Consider the following 15,330-nt stretch of genomic DNA (forward strand, 5'->3'; position numbering starts at 1 on the left):
ATCAATAACCAAACAAACAAAAACCACATGATCATCTCAATAGATGCAGAAAAAGCATTTGATAAAATCCAACATCCATTCCTAATAAAAACACTTGAGAGCATAGGAATAAATGGACTTTTCCTTAAAATAGTCAGGAGCATATATTTAAAACCATCAGTAAGCATCATATGCAATGGGGAAAAACTGGAACCTTTCCCAGTAAGATCTGGAGTGAAGCAAGGTTGCCCACTATCACCATTATTATTTAATATCGTATTAGAAACACTAGCCTCGGCAATAAGAGTCGAGAAAGATATAAAAGGAATTAGAGTAGGCAATGAGGAAACCAAACTATCACTCTTTGCAGATGATATGATGGTATACTTAGAGAACCCCAGAGATTCTACCAAAAAGCTATTGGAAATAATTCATAATTTTAGCAAAGTAGCTGGCTACAAAATAAATCCCCATAAATCCTCAGCATTTTTATACATCACCAACAAAACCCAACAGCAAGAGATACAAAGAGAAATTCCATTCAGAATAACTGTTGATACCATAAAATATTTGGGAATCTATCTACCAAAGGAAAGTCAGGAATTATATGAGCAAAATTATAAAAAAGTCTCCACACAAATAAAGTCAGACTTAAATAATTGGAAAAATATTAAGTGCTCTTGGATTGGCCGAGCGAACATAATAAAGATGACAATACTCCCTAAACTAATCTATTTATTTAGTGCTATACCAATCAGACTTCCAAGAAAATATTTTATTGATCTAGAAAAAATAACAACAAAATTCATATGGAACAATAAAAAGTCGAGAATCTCAAGGGAACTAATGAAAAAAAAATCAAATGAAGGTGGCCTAGCTGTACCTGATCTAAAATTATATTATAAAGCAGCAGTCACCAAAACCATTTGGTATTGGCTAAGAAATAGATTAGTGGATCAGTGGAAAAGGCTAGGCTCACAAGACAGAATAGTCAATTATAGCAATCTAGTGTTTGACAAACCCAAAGCCCCTAACTTCTGGGAAAAGAATTCAATATTTGATAAAAACTGCTGGGATAATTGGAAATTAGTATGGCAGAAATTAGGCATGGACCCACACTTAACACCATATACCAAGATAAGATCAAAATGGGTCTATGACCTAGGCATAAAGAACGAGACTATAAATAAATTAGAGGAACATAGAATAGTTTATCTCTCAGACTTGTGGAGGAGAAAGAAATTTGTGACCAAAGATGAACTAGAGACCATTACTGATCACAGAATAGAAAATTTCGATTACATCAAATTAAAAAGCCTTTGTACAAATAAAACTAATGCAAACAAGATTAGAAGGGAAGCAACAAACTGGGAAAACATTTTCACAGTTAAAGGTTCTGATAAAGGCCTCATTTCCAAAATATATAGAGAACTGACTCAAATTTATAAGAAATCAAGCCATTCTCCAATTGATAAATGGTCAAAGGATATGAACAGACAATTTTCAGAGGATGAGATTGAAACTATTACCACTCATATGAAAGAGTGTTCCAAATCATTATTGATCAGAGAAATGCAAATTAAGACAACTCTGAGATACCACTACACACCTGTCAGATTGGCTAAGATGACAGGAAAAAATAATGATGAATGTTGGAGGGGATGCGGGAAAACTGGGACACTAATGCATTGTTGGTGGAGTTGTGAACGAATCCAACCATTCTGGAGAGCAATCTGGAATTATGCCCAAAAAATTATCAAAATGTGCATATCCTTTGATCCAGCAGTGTTTCTATTGGGCTTATATCCCAAAGAAATACTAAAGAAGGGAAAGGGACCTGTATGTGCCAAAATGTTTGTAGCAGCCCTGTTTGTAGTGGCTAGAAACTGGAAAATGAATGGATGCCCATCAATTGGAGAATGGCTGGGTAAATTGTGGTATATGAATGTTATGGAATATTATTGTTCTGTAAGAAATGACCAGCAGGATGAATACAGAGAGGCTTGGAGAGACCTTCATGAACTGATGCTAAGTGAAATGAGCAGAACCAGGAGATCATTATACACTTCGACAACGATATTGTATGAGGACATATTTTGATGGAAGTGGATTTCTTTGACAAAGAGACCTGAGTTTCAATTGATAAATGACGGACAAAAGCAGCTACACCCAAAGAAAGAACACTGGGAAACGAATGTGAACTATCTGCATTTTTGTTTTTCTTCCCGGATTATTTATACCTTCTGAATCCAATTCTCCCTACGCAACAAGAGAACTGTTCGGTTCTGCAAACATATATTGTATCTAGGATATACTGCAACATATCCAACATATAAAGGACTGCTTGCCATCTAGGGGAGGGGGTGGAGGGAGGGAGGGGAAAAAAATCGGAACAGAAATGAGTGTCAATATAATGTAATTATTAAATAAAAAATTAAAAAAAAAAAAAAAAGAATTTAGACTTTATACCCTAATACATATATAATGTGTATATATGTATGTGTATACATATAAACATCTATATTTATTTATATGTATACACACATATATGTTATTCTTTCTTTAACCCAGATCTGATTATAGTAGGGTTTTAGTACTAATAGTCTTCCACCCCAACCTAACTTTTCTATATCAGTTCTTCCTCTCACACCTCATTTGTATGAGATAATTATTCTTTTTCACCTTTTCTTATACAAATTTGCTTTTTAGAATGACCACATCATATTCAGCTCTTTATCAATCTTTCTTTCAAACTACCAAATACTGGTGACAATCCTAAGCATATAGTTTACATTTCTATATATAAAAAGTAAACAGTTTATCTTTATTGAGTCCCTTGTAATTAATCTCTGATGCTTGCCTTATATTTCCCTTGAATCTTTTATGTCAAAATTTCTATTAAGTTCTGATCTTTTTACAACAAAATCTTGAAAGTCTGCAATTCATCAGAAATGGTCAGAAGTGAGTAACAGGATCTCACCCGGTGGCTGTGGTTCACTCTGAGAGCAGCAATGGAGAGCAGACTATCCTTAGATTCTGGGTAGTTTGACCACTGGTGCCGATGGGGAGATTGGATCTGAATTAGAACTGGGATTGGGATCAGGATCAGGATGATGAAGTGGATGGGTAGAGGTACCTTCTCCTTCTTTTCACAGTAGTGTCTCAATGTTGTCAGCAATGGACAGTGGCTCAGTCTATACTTCTGAAAAGGAAGTTAAAGTAGATGAGAATCAATCTGCCACACTGTCCTTTTACTTACTACTTGGGCTTCTCTTCACCCCGAGTGGAGTGCAGGTTTGTTAAGGGAAGTATAAGCAGCTGGTTTGCTATGACAACAAGATTATTGCTTCCTACCAAGGGTGGGTAGTCTTCCAGACTGGCATTTCTTTCTGTTCTGTGATTTGAAAGGACATGGTGATATATACATGTATGGTCACTGAGAATGGTGGAAACAATAAGGAGAGACCAGCACACATCTCATTGTGTTAGTGTCCAAACCCATGGTCAACATTCCATCTTCAGCCACTATTTGACATTGAGTTGTGCTAACCTGCTCTGAGGAGACTGGTTTTCCACCCCTTCAGTACCAGTGGTTCAAGGATGGGATTCTGATGCCTGTAGACTCCAAGAAGAACAGTGTCTTCACCAATTTTTCCTATACCATAAACTCTAAGACAGGGGAACTGGTATTTTGACCCTCTGTCAGCTTTCAATACAGGGGAGTACTCTTGCCAAGTACACAATGGGGTTGAGACTGCCATGCGCTCAGAAACTATTCATCTGGAAGCTGCAGAACTGAATGTAAGAGATGTCATGGCAGCTGTTTATTGTGACATTGAGCCCCTTGGGCTCATGATTTTTTGTGTCTGTTTTGCCAGCTCTTGAGGCTATTTCAACAGAACAAGTAAAGGGAGCACCAGCAAAAAAAAAAAAAAATGATCTATAGCCCACCCTCCACCTGCAATGAGGGAGAATTCTGACAGACATCATTATTTTTTGGTGTGACCCCACTTATCTCCTTTCCTATCTTCTAAGTTCATACTTTTTGGATTTTTTTGGACTCTGATCTTCTGATGTTTATGAATTTCACAGGACACCTTACTTATTTTCTTAGTTTATCTCCTCTTAGGACTTTTTAAAATGATGACTTTTAAAATAATGAGCCAAGATTTCGGTGTGTTTAAGAATGAAGTGGAGCAATGATACCTTATCCTGCCTTTCATTCTCTCATCATTGATGCATTTGCTTGGACTATATTTATAGATTCTAATCCCAATCTCTTTAGAATCAAACAGGTTGCATGATGCGTGTTCCCTACCACTAACAACTATTTCTTGCCAGAAATGGCCAAGCTCCCAAGAATGAATATCTTTCTTTATTTGTTCTGAATTCTTAGGATCTTGTAAAGTTTGGACTCCCTCAAGACTAGAGAGAAGTTGGAACCTGAAGCCAGAACAGTGTTTTTCAAATAGGAGCTGTGGACTATGAACAATAGACAGGGAGTAAAGCATCTCTTTTGTTTTCTGGACCCTCATTTCAATGAGATATGAGAAATGCTTATAGAGAATCTTCTAAGCATCTTCCTGATTTGGGGACACTTGGCACTTTGGACACTTCTTCAAAACCAGTGGGATCTTTTTTTGTGTGTAGGGGGCCAAGGGCCATGAAAACTCTCAAGGGAAAAACCATGATGACACAATTTAAGATCCACTGATCTACAGAAAGCAGATCTGGGGCTGGAGGCTGAAAGCATTATTAGCCTTTAATTGACTGAGACAGATGGGTTTGCCTTTTCATAAAGGTGTGTGTGCTTGGGAAGCTTCAGCTTCCTGTTAAATTACAGACTATAGTACATGTTGTATAAATATCATTTTAAATTAAAAAAGAAAGTCTGCCAATCCATGGAATGCCTTTTTTTAAAATTTGGGATCATAATTAACTTTGTTTAGTAAATTATATTTGACCATGATCCATTATTAATTTTTTTTTTTGCTCTTGAATATACAGTATTCCAAATCTCATGATCTTTTAGGATAGCAGCTGCTAAGTGTTGTATAATTTTAACTGTGGCTCCACGGTATTTGAATTAGTTTTGCTTGTAGCTCATATCTTCTACTTTAACACATATTTTTTTGGGATTTGTCCATGATATTCCTATAGGTTTTCCTCTTAGGATTTCTTTGAAGTGGTGACTGGTGATTTTTTTTTCTATTTCTACTTTCCCTTCTTATTCTAAAACTTCAGGGCAATTTTCTTTGTGTTTTTTGTTACTGCATCAAGATTTTTTAAATCATAGCTTCTAGATAGTCAAAATATTCTTAAATTTTCTTTGCCTGATATATTCTCCATATCAACTGTTTTTCTTATGAAATGTTTTATATTCTCTTCTCTTTTAAAATTCTTCTTTTAACTTTTGATATGTTATAATGTCATTCACTTCTCTTGCCCAATTCCAATTTTCCAGGCATTGTTTTCTTCCTTAAGATTCTGAATCTCCTTTTCCAAATAATTGGTTTTCTTTTCATAATTTTCTTTGTTTTCTTGAATCACTATTTTTTTCTAATTTTTCCTTTGTCTCTCTTACTTGATTTTTAATGTTCTTTTTCAAGTTTTCCCAAGATTTCTTTTAGGAAGGATGACCATTTAATATTACTCTTTGGGGTAGGAAAGGGTTTTTTGCTTCAGTATCCTCCTCTAAAAACAAACCCTGGTTTTCTCTATTTCCATAATAGCTGTCTGTGGTTTGGTTCTTTTTCCTTTGCTTATACATTTTTGCAAAATAATAAAATAAGGGGCAGGTAGGTGGTACAGTGGATAGAGTAATCAGTCCTGAAGTCAGGGGGACCTGAGTTCAAATCTGGCTTGAAACACTTAACACTTCCTAGCTGTGTGACTCTGGGCAAGTCACTTAACCCCAATTGCCTCAGTAATAATAATAACAATAATAATAAAAACAAGACAATTTTAGAAGGATAGACCTAACAATTGGGAGAGATCATAAAAGAATTCATGAAGATGATATTTGGGCTTCATCTTAAAGAAAAGGAAATCCACAATGAGGCAGAAGTGAGGAAGGAGTGTTTTATGAAAATGTGGAATGGCCACAGTGCCAAATTCCAGCAAAGAACTAGAGTGTTGTGAGCTATCTCAAAGAAGACAGGTTAAATTGGGGTCATGTGGTATAAAGCTTTAAAAACGAAATAGAGGAATTTATATTTTAGCCTAAAGGCATTTGAAAGCTACTGGAATTGATTGAGTAAAGAAGTAATATGGTCAGATATTTCTGGATTCCTGTCATGTACGGGTTTAGGAAAGAGAAAATCCATCTTTGACTCTTAATCCAATCATCCATCCTTGGCCTGAAGAAGATAGGACATATTAAGAGGCTGGGTTGCAGACTTCAAGAAGATTGCAAAGGCCCTGTCTTTATAAGTTAATAAGTATGGAAGAATTGCCAGCAGAGAGCACCACACACATATATAATGGGGAGACCAGCCTTGTCAAGGTAGAAACAATAGAGAAGATGCTTTGAATACACAGTGTCATTTAAACTCGAACAGGTTCTTTAACTTTCTCAGACCTGCATAATGACTAAAAGATCAGGGAGACTAAGGAGATAGTCCAGTACTTATTGTTACAGTACTTGTCTGCCACATAATAAGTGTGACACCATAAGTATTTCACAATCTTCCTAAACCAAGAAAAATAAAGCCTTTCCAATTTTATTTTAATTACTTTTTGGAATTCCATTCATTCAAGAATGCCAATGCATTTTTCCCTGTACTATTCCCATCTCTGGTGAGAAGGCCTGGAGAAATTGTGACATGTCACATACATGTAGGAGGAAAAAACAGCCTCCTAGTTTTCTGTCCCTTTAGTTTTGCTTAAAAAAACAACAACAACAACAACAACAACAACACTATAGAGAAGTTCTATTATTCTCCCCTACACAAACCTCATTCCCAAAGTTGGCCTTGTTAATTCTTTTTTAAAAAACTAGCACCAATAATCCTATAACTGACATTTCCTGAAGAATAACTAAAATAGTTTTGGATGGTTTCCTTGAAAGAAAGCGCTGATTAAATAAAGTTGTATACACAGAAGCTTTCTGATATATAATGCATGCATTACATAGCTTCCAGCCAATTCATTTGGCCTGAACAAATAGACACCTTCCCCACCTCCCAAATACACAGTTGAGGGACCGAAACTACACAGTTTCACTGTGTCCTGCTATGTCATCAGCCAATGTTCAGCATTCTCTCTTCCCCACAGAAACCTCAACATTGAGCCCTCACTTGCATCCTGTATATACAATAGGATCTTTCATTGCAGCAGTTCCCAACACCTCCTACCTCAGGGCTATAATCACCACAGAAAGAAAAGAGAGTGGAAGAGGGATCTTCATGTTGGGGATCCCCCTCCTAGCTCATGATAATTGGGAGGAAAGGTAGTTAAAGAAGGCTTTGGGGGAAATTCTTTCAAAGAAGTTGTCCCAACCACCATGATCCTATAATACTGCAACAGTAGAAGGTAGAAGAGAGCATGTCAACTTGGATTAATTTTGAAATATGTCTGTGCTTTGGCTGCTGTTTAAGTTTCTAAGGTTAAAAAAACAAGAGAATAAAGCAAAACTAAACTAATAGAATTATGGCCAACCTTTCAGAGGTGAACCTTTTAAAATTTAGCAAGAGCTTGTTCTCTGATGATGGACTCAGTGATAAATCGTTTCCTTTAAGTGGGGGAATGCTGCTAGGTGGTACAGTAGACCAAATGCAGGGCCTAGAATCAGGAAGACATCTTCCTGAATTCAAATCTAGCCTTAGATACTTACTAGCTATATGATCCTGAGCAACTCAGTTAACTGTTTGCCTCAATTTCCTCATCTGTAAAATGAGCTTGAGAAGGAAATGGTAAACCATTTTTGCCAAGAAAATCCTAAATGGAGTCATGAAGAAACACATCAAAGGGGATATGAATCCATCAGGGTAAGGAACCCCTGGTGTATGGAAATCCATTCCACTAAAGCTGAGATTTCATGTCATGTATGAGGAACATCAAATCAAAGAGAATTCCCTGGGGAATTGAGTAATTTGCCCATGGTCACAGAGCTCAACTTGAACTCAATTCTTTCTCAGTCTAAAGTAAGCCTGCAAAAGACTATATCATATAGATTCCATCAATAAATGATCTCAAATTCTTCATTAGCAGCTCACCCATTATATCTAATGATAGCTTTATATTTAACAGTCACAAATACATTAGATTTTAATGTTTTCAAAATTTTTAAAATGAAAATAATTGTCTTTGAGGTCTATTTTAGGAAAGAATATATAACTCATCATAAACCAATAGTTTCCAGGATTTGTGAAATAATACTCCTTTTGTGCAGAAATATTCTTATATTCACTTACCATTTCCCTAAAAACTATGTAAATAATGTCCTGAGCTTGTATTTCATTTATGTTTAAATATTTATTACAACTATATAACACCCAAACTAATCTTCAGCATATAACAAAATGACATACATGTATATTTAGTGATAAAATCACTTTTGATTTTATAACATAAAATAATAACCATAACAATGTACCAGGAGGTATCTGATTCCATGGATTTTACCTAGCCTAGGGTCTAGAGGAAGTGCAAAGAGGGAAAATGGGAAAGAATGTTGGAAATGATGGTAATTTTTTTTAATCAGTAAAAATAATAAGTATTTGATGTATATTATTGACATTTTAATTTCTCTCTTGATTTCCAATAGGGCTGTTTTAAGCCTCAAGCACCTCAGTAATGCTTCATTCACAACAGTTTAAATCCTCACGCTTGGGGAATTAATGGTTTTAGTCATTTGTGTATACTCACCCACGTGTTCACAGACATAAACACATATCCACTGAACCCAAAATAAAGTGAAAGGAGTGGTCAGAGTTTTGTTAATACCAGATGAATGCCACTTTCTGTAAAGTGTTTTGCAAACCCCAAAGTATGAAAAAATGTGAGCCCATTATTATTCCAGAAGCCAGTCTTTAAATAATTAGATTTTTTAGTATAATAAAAGGTGACCTCTCCCTGATGCTCCAATTCATCATTCAGACCTTTGTCTGGAAAAATAATTGTCCCACTGAAGAAAGCTATTTTTTGGAAAGAATGAAACCCATCAGAATAAATCAATTCCTTCTAGAATCCTATTAGAGAACACCACAGAAGGATCTGATATTCTTTATAAAGAGACTAAAAATAATAACTTCACCATCAATGGAAGTGAATACTTGAAGCAATTATCCCATCTGGTTCAGGAAGAAATATTCATAAATAACAAACTTCACTGGAATTGATTTTAAGGCTAATAATTACATGAATAATTCGGGAGAAAGTGAATATTTTTATCTGAAGAGGTATTCTGGAACCAGCTTGAACTTGTGAAAGACACTATTAAATTTTCCTTGCCAGCTTTTGCCCCTCAGAAAATTAGATGATCTGGGGTTCAAATACCCACAATACTCCATGCTATCAAAATAATGAAGAAGGCTGAGTCAAATTAGATTATTAGCTGCTCCTCAACCTCTACTTTTCAAGCATTCACTTAAGACTGTCTCCTCATGCTTAGAACACATCTCATCTCTATTTTGAAAAATCCCTCTTGTGCTTCAAGATATAGTTCAGGCATTGCCATCTAGGGGAGAGGGTGAGGGAAGGAAGGAAAAGTTGGAACAGAAGTAATCACAAGGGACAGTGTTGAAAAATTACATATATATATATATATATACATATATATATATATATATATATATATATATATATATATATATATTTCAGGCATTATCTTCTCCAGGAAGATTTTCTTAAACTCCTGCATCATAACTGGCCTCTTCCTCTATAAATTTTCGAAGAGCACTCTGTCTGAATCTATCCTTTGTCCTTATAATATTTGACCTCATATCATATGTGTTTACTTGAGTATGTTGACGCAATGAGTTAAAATGGAATAAGTGTTCCATCTAAAGTTAGATGATCTGAGTTCAAATGCCAACTTGTCATTTACTACTTATGCAATTTTGAGAAATTTAGCTTCTCAATGTCTCAGTTTCCTTATCTATAAAATGAAGGAGTTAGATTAGATGACCTACTTCAGGTCAGAAAGATCTTAGTTTCAATCTGGCTTCAGATACTAGCTGTGAAACCCCTAAGCAAATAACAGCATCTGTGTGACTCAGTTTTCATATCTATAAATTCACATAATATCATTTATCTCTAAAGGCTATTATGAGAATAATATGTGATAATATTTGTAAAGTGCATTGTAAACTTTAAAATAGCATATAAATGCTAGTTATAATTTTTAGAACTGTTTACTTCTAATTTTTTGATCAAATGTCATATTTTCCTTTGAGATGGTAAGCTTCTGGAGTGCAAGGATGACAGCATTTTTCATCTTTATGTGGATCAGATCCTACCACAGTGTATTGTATATTTAATAAATCCATCCATGAGCATTTATTAAGCAACTGTACTTAATAAGGTTTCTATATTATTAAGTGTTATGCACTAGAAAGTACAGGAATTTAATAAATGTTTACTGAGTTTAATGGGACGCATAGGTGCATCAGTAGATAGAAGGGCTAGACTCAGACTTCTTCTTGAGTTCAAATCTGACCTCATATACTTATTATCTGTGTGACCCTGGACAAGTCACTTAATCCTGTTTGCCTCAGTTGCCTCAGATGGCAAACCACTCCAATATCTTTGCCAAGAAAATTCCAAATGGAGTCATGAAGAGATGAAGAAGATGACAACAACCAAAAAAAAAAAAAAAAAAGTTCAATAGGGAGGAGGAGCTATTTTGCTAACTCAGGAGGAGCAATTTCTCTTTCACTTCTCTCCTGGCTTTTTCCCCCTAATTCTCTAAACTTTTCTATTATGGTTCATCTGTCCTTTACCACAGGAAAATTTCCATATCCCTGTGGCCTTCTAATCCCGGAAACTCATCCATCCCTGTGTCCCTTTACTCCCCAAACTTCTATTTTGAGGAAGGGTTTATTCCAATCATCCTTCAAACCTCTTCCAGTTCCTCTTCTGACTCTTTAGGCTTGAGCACCATAGTTTTCTCCATAGACTGCCTGCCTTTCATTTCCCTTTTATGTATTGTCTATCTGAAAAACAGAACATCTAACAAAGGTTATTATAGTAAATACCTTCTTCTTTCAATACAAAGATTATAAAAAGATGCCTATTAATAAATGAATATTCTCCAAAATAATATCTAACCATGGTACATAAATCACATATGGAAAAGAATTATAAAATTGTGGCTACAGCAGGGTTTTTTTTTTTTTTTTCACAAATTCTTGGTTAGTTCCCATAGAATGAGTTGCACATCTGGAATGACTCATTGTAATTAAATAGTTTGTCGAAGCAAAAGCATTCTGAAGGAATTCCAAATATACTGTTGTTTTTCTGCATTGCTGGCCCTTTCTTGTGGAAAGGTCTAGTACACAACATTTTTTTTTTCCTTAGAAAAGGGGGAATTTTATTTCAAATAATCTTCAACCTAGAAGGAACTTTTGAAAGTCACCTAGCTAGGAAAGAAATGTGGTACAATGGAAAGAGGACTCTATGTGGAGTCATATTCTTTAACTCTGCTGTGGTGCCTGTTTGACATTGGACAAGTAACTTAACCTCTCTGAGCCTCAGTTTCTTCATTTGTAAAAATGAAAGAATTAGTCAAGATAATTTTGACATTTCTTTCAGATCTCAAATGATTATCTTTTAACTTTAAGTTCCTAGCTATGAGGCAAGACAAGAACAAGAAAAACAACAGAAAGATTTGTCATTTATCTCCATTAGTTAAAAACGACCTAGATTGGATTTAGGATATTTATGTTTTATTCCTAGTTTAGACACACAGTAGCTGTGTTACTCTGCATAAATCATAAAAACTCTCTGAGCCTCATGTTTTTCATCCATAAAATTAAGGGGTTAATCTAGATGACCTTTTATATCTAAATCTATGATCCTATAATCTTTGGTCCACTATCATGAGATAAGACTATAATTACTAAACCTACGGGACCTACAATTACTGTCTCCTCATTCAAAAAAAAAAAAAAATGGAAACTATGACTACTAAAGTCTTCCTGACTTCCTTGGAAGGTATGGATCCTATCTGATCCCTATCTCTCTGGGGTTATGCTTTCTCATCTATAAAATGAGGAAAGTAAATGTAATGACCTTCATGATTCCTCCCTGAGATCCTGGACTCTACTAGGTAGACTTTTGACTTAACTTGCTTGGTATCAGACTTTGCATTATTCAGCTGTTTCCAAATCATGAAGCCAATCATATGCCTTCTCACCTGTAGTCACCCTCTTTCTAGCTCCTCCGTATGTGTTATTCCCTATGATTAGATTGCAAGCTCCATGAGAGTAGATGCATGTATTTCTATCCCTAGAAATTAGAGTGGATGCTTGGCACATAATACATACTCAATAATTGTTGCAGTAGAATTAGTTTAAGAAGGTAGAAGGAAAGATAATATAGATAAGTAAATTAAAACATTTTCTTTCCTTCCTCTGGAATTTTTCTTGGCCTTATTGTTATGGAAGTAGCTCCTATGTGACCAAGATAGTTAATTCTGAAGACCATATCAATGAAGCAATGAAGAAGCAAATGTACTCTCATTCTGACCTCAATCTTCCTTACAAATAATAGAGATATGTTTGGGAAGATAAAAGGATGTTTGGTATTTAATTGACATATCTTTTGTTATTGTAAATCATAGGATCATACAATCTTTGTTTTGGAAGGGATACAAAGTTTTAGAGGTTGAATCCATTCTCCCATCCAAATAAAGATCCTGATTGTACTGTACCCAACCAATGGTCATTTCTTATCTGATTGAGACCAATGGTGAGGAACTTAACCCCTACTTGGAAACCATTCTTTTCAAAGATAATCTTTTTCTTATATTGATAATTTTTTTCCTTCTATTAAGACTTCTCATTTTTACTCACTGATTACAGGTCTCCCCTCCTAGAGTAAAATTCCTTTTTTACATAGTCACCCTTCAGATATTTGAAACTTTATTTTATGCCTCTTCCCTTGAAATCATGTCTTAAACAGGCTAAAATCCTTACCAGTGGCAGCCTGTTACTAGAACTTAGGACACAGACCTTCTTTTTACTTAACTGTGGTACATGACATCTATATAACAACAGCAACAATTGAAATGATAACCATGCCTTAAAATTTGCAAAGTGCTTTATAAGCATTTTTTCATTCAATGCTCAGAGTAGTTTTATAAAGTAGGTGATAGTGTTATTATTCTGCTGCTCACTAGTCATCTTCCAACTACACCTCCTGCTCCCACTTGATTTGATTCTATGGCTCCTTTTTGAAACTTCAGTTTCTGATTGGTGAGAGTTTTTCACTGTGAATCTGACCAAAGGATGCCATGCTGCTATTCCCTGGCTACTTTCATGTCATGCTTTGTCTTTCCCTCCACTTCTGTTGTAATGTTGGAGAAACTGAGGCAAGATAGAGATTAGAGAGTATTTAATAATTTATCTAAAAGAGATTTACTGGGACCAAATGGATCCACGTTTGGTCCCAGGGCTGAAAGAGACTATTGTCTCCAAGAATCCAGCAAACCAATGTGAGTTCTCAATGGCACATATACACATGGCTCAGACTCAGGGGATAGACTGAGGCAGGGGTGAAGTCCCGGGGCTGAGAGCAGGGAACGGGACTCTGACAAGGTGGGGTGAGCCACTGGAGAGGGGAATGACATAATTAGGGGAGGCACCCTGGAGATGGGGAGAGGCATCTTGATAAGACGGTATCTGATATTCTGATAGCTTGGGATGGGGAGAGGCATTCTAATTTTCTAAAACATAAGACCTTTTATCCTTATCAAATATTCTGATTAAAAGGGAGGAGTGGTTTCACAGGAATGAGCAGACAATTATAAACTGAAGCAGAACAATTAGGGAAACTGAGTCAGGATGATAAAAGAGAATTGTGGCATAACACTGTCTTAGACTAGGAATCAATCTGATACTACCATTTTAGTAAAGGGCAATTCAATTGAATTGCACCTAATTTTTTATTTTGCCCACATCTCTGGGACTTCTTAGCCTAAATTTCCTTTCCTTACTACTATTCTATTATTTATATAAGTTGTCTTCTCTTATTGGAGTATAAGATTTTTACATGAGTAACAAGATGACCATCGAGATATTTTCTCTCCAGATCTCTCAAGCCTTTTCAAAATAGGAATTCTGCTATAAAAATAAAGCAACTTAATTTATCTCCATGATCTAGTAAACCCAGAATTTAAAAGATAAAAGAAAATCCTCCAAATCCATGAACATACTGAGTTCACTTAGCAACTGTCTCCTATGCTACTAGAAAGAAAACTGAACCAACAGACCCAAGGACATGACACAGCCATAAAACAAAACTCACACCTATTCTCACCCTAGAACTTCCTTCTCTTTCCAATGTTATGGAGCCCTCTGGCTCCAGGTGGAAATTTGCTGAGGTAATGACAGCCAGCTTGACCACAGCCCATCAGAAACAAAAACATTGGGAACTGCACTGTTCTATAGCATTGTTGCTGCAAAGCTCTGAATTACTAGTGCTGGGACAGAGAATTGAACAACAGAGAGAGGGATAAGGAATCATAGCAGGATAGTGTGGGTTGGGGGTGGAAAACTAAGAGAAAGACTGTGCACAGAATCTAGCTGATACCTATTCTGATCATTCAAAAGTTCCTGAGGAAGAGACCTAGGCAAGTGAACCAAGAATTGTCCAACATGGGAGAAGGCTGAGACACTGAGCTCTAGATCCCAAGTAAATATAGAGGGAAGATTATCAGAAAGTAAATGATAGGGGAGATAAGACTGAAAATGCCAAGCATACCAAAGAAAACTCAGAGAACCTGTACATAAACAGAAAAAAAAATACCAACCAAAGGAAAGATAGCCTCCAGATTTAGCAAACAAGTTCAGACTTCTGTAAATAAATGCTGGAATACAAAGGAAAACAATCTAACACTTGATGAGATAGAAAGTCATGTGAAATGTAAAGAGAACATAGAAACACAACATTGTTTTAGCATGATCCAAAAGTTAAATTAGAATCATGAGAGTAGACTAGAAAAGATGGAATCTTTAAAAGCAAATCTCATCAAATAAATAAAAAGAGAACAATGCCAATACATAGAAGTGAAGGATAATCTAGATGAAGAGAAGCAAAAACCAGTACACATTAAAAGAATATATGCTATTTATGCAAGTAAAATATACTCATCTTGAAGACAGTATGTATAGAGACAATTGTAGGTCT

General features: G+C 35.5%; 1 pseudogene; it reads left to right on the plus strand.

Moving 5' to 3' along the window:
* Nucleotides 1–3,156: 3,156 nt before the first annotated feature.
* On the plus strand, nucleotides 3,157–3,864 carry LOC127546629 (junctional adhesion molecule A-like; annotated as a pseudogene).
* The last annotated feature ends 11,466 nt before the right edge of the window (nucleotides 3,865–15,330 follow it).

This window comes from Antechinus flavipes, chromosome 2 (genome assembly GCF_016432865.1).
Source record: "Antechinus flavipes isolate AdamAnt ecotype Samford, QLD, Australia chromosome 2, AdamAnt_v2, whole genome shotgun sequence".
Classification (NCBI taxonomy): Eukaryota; Metazoa; Chordata; class Mammalia; order Dasyuromorphia; family Dasyuridae; genus Antechinus; species Antechinus flavipes.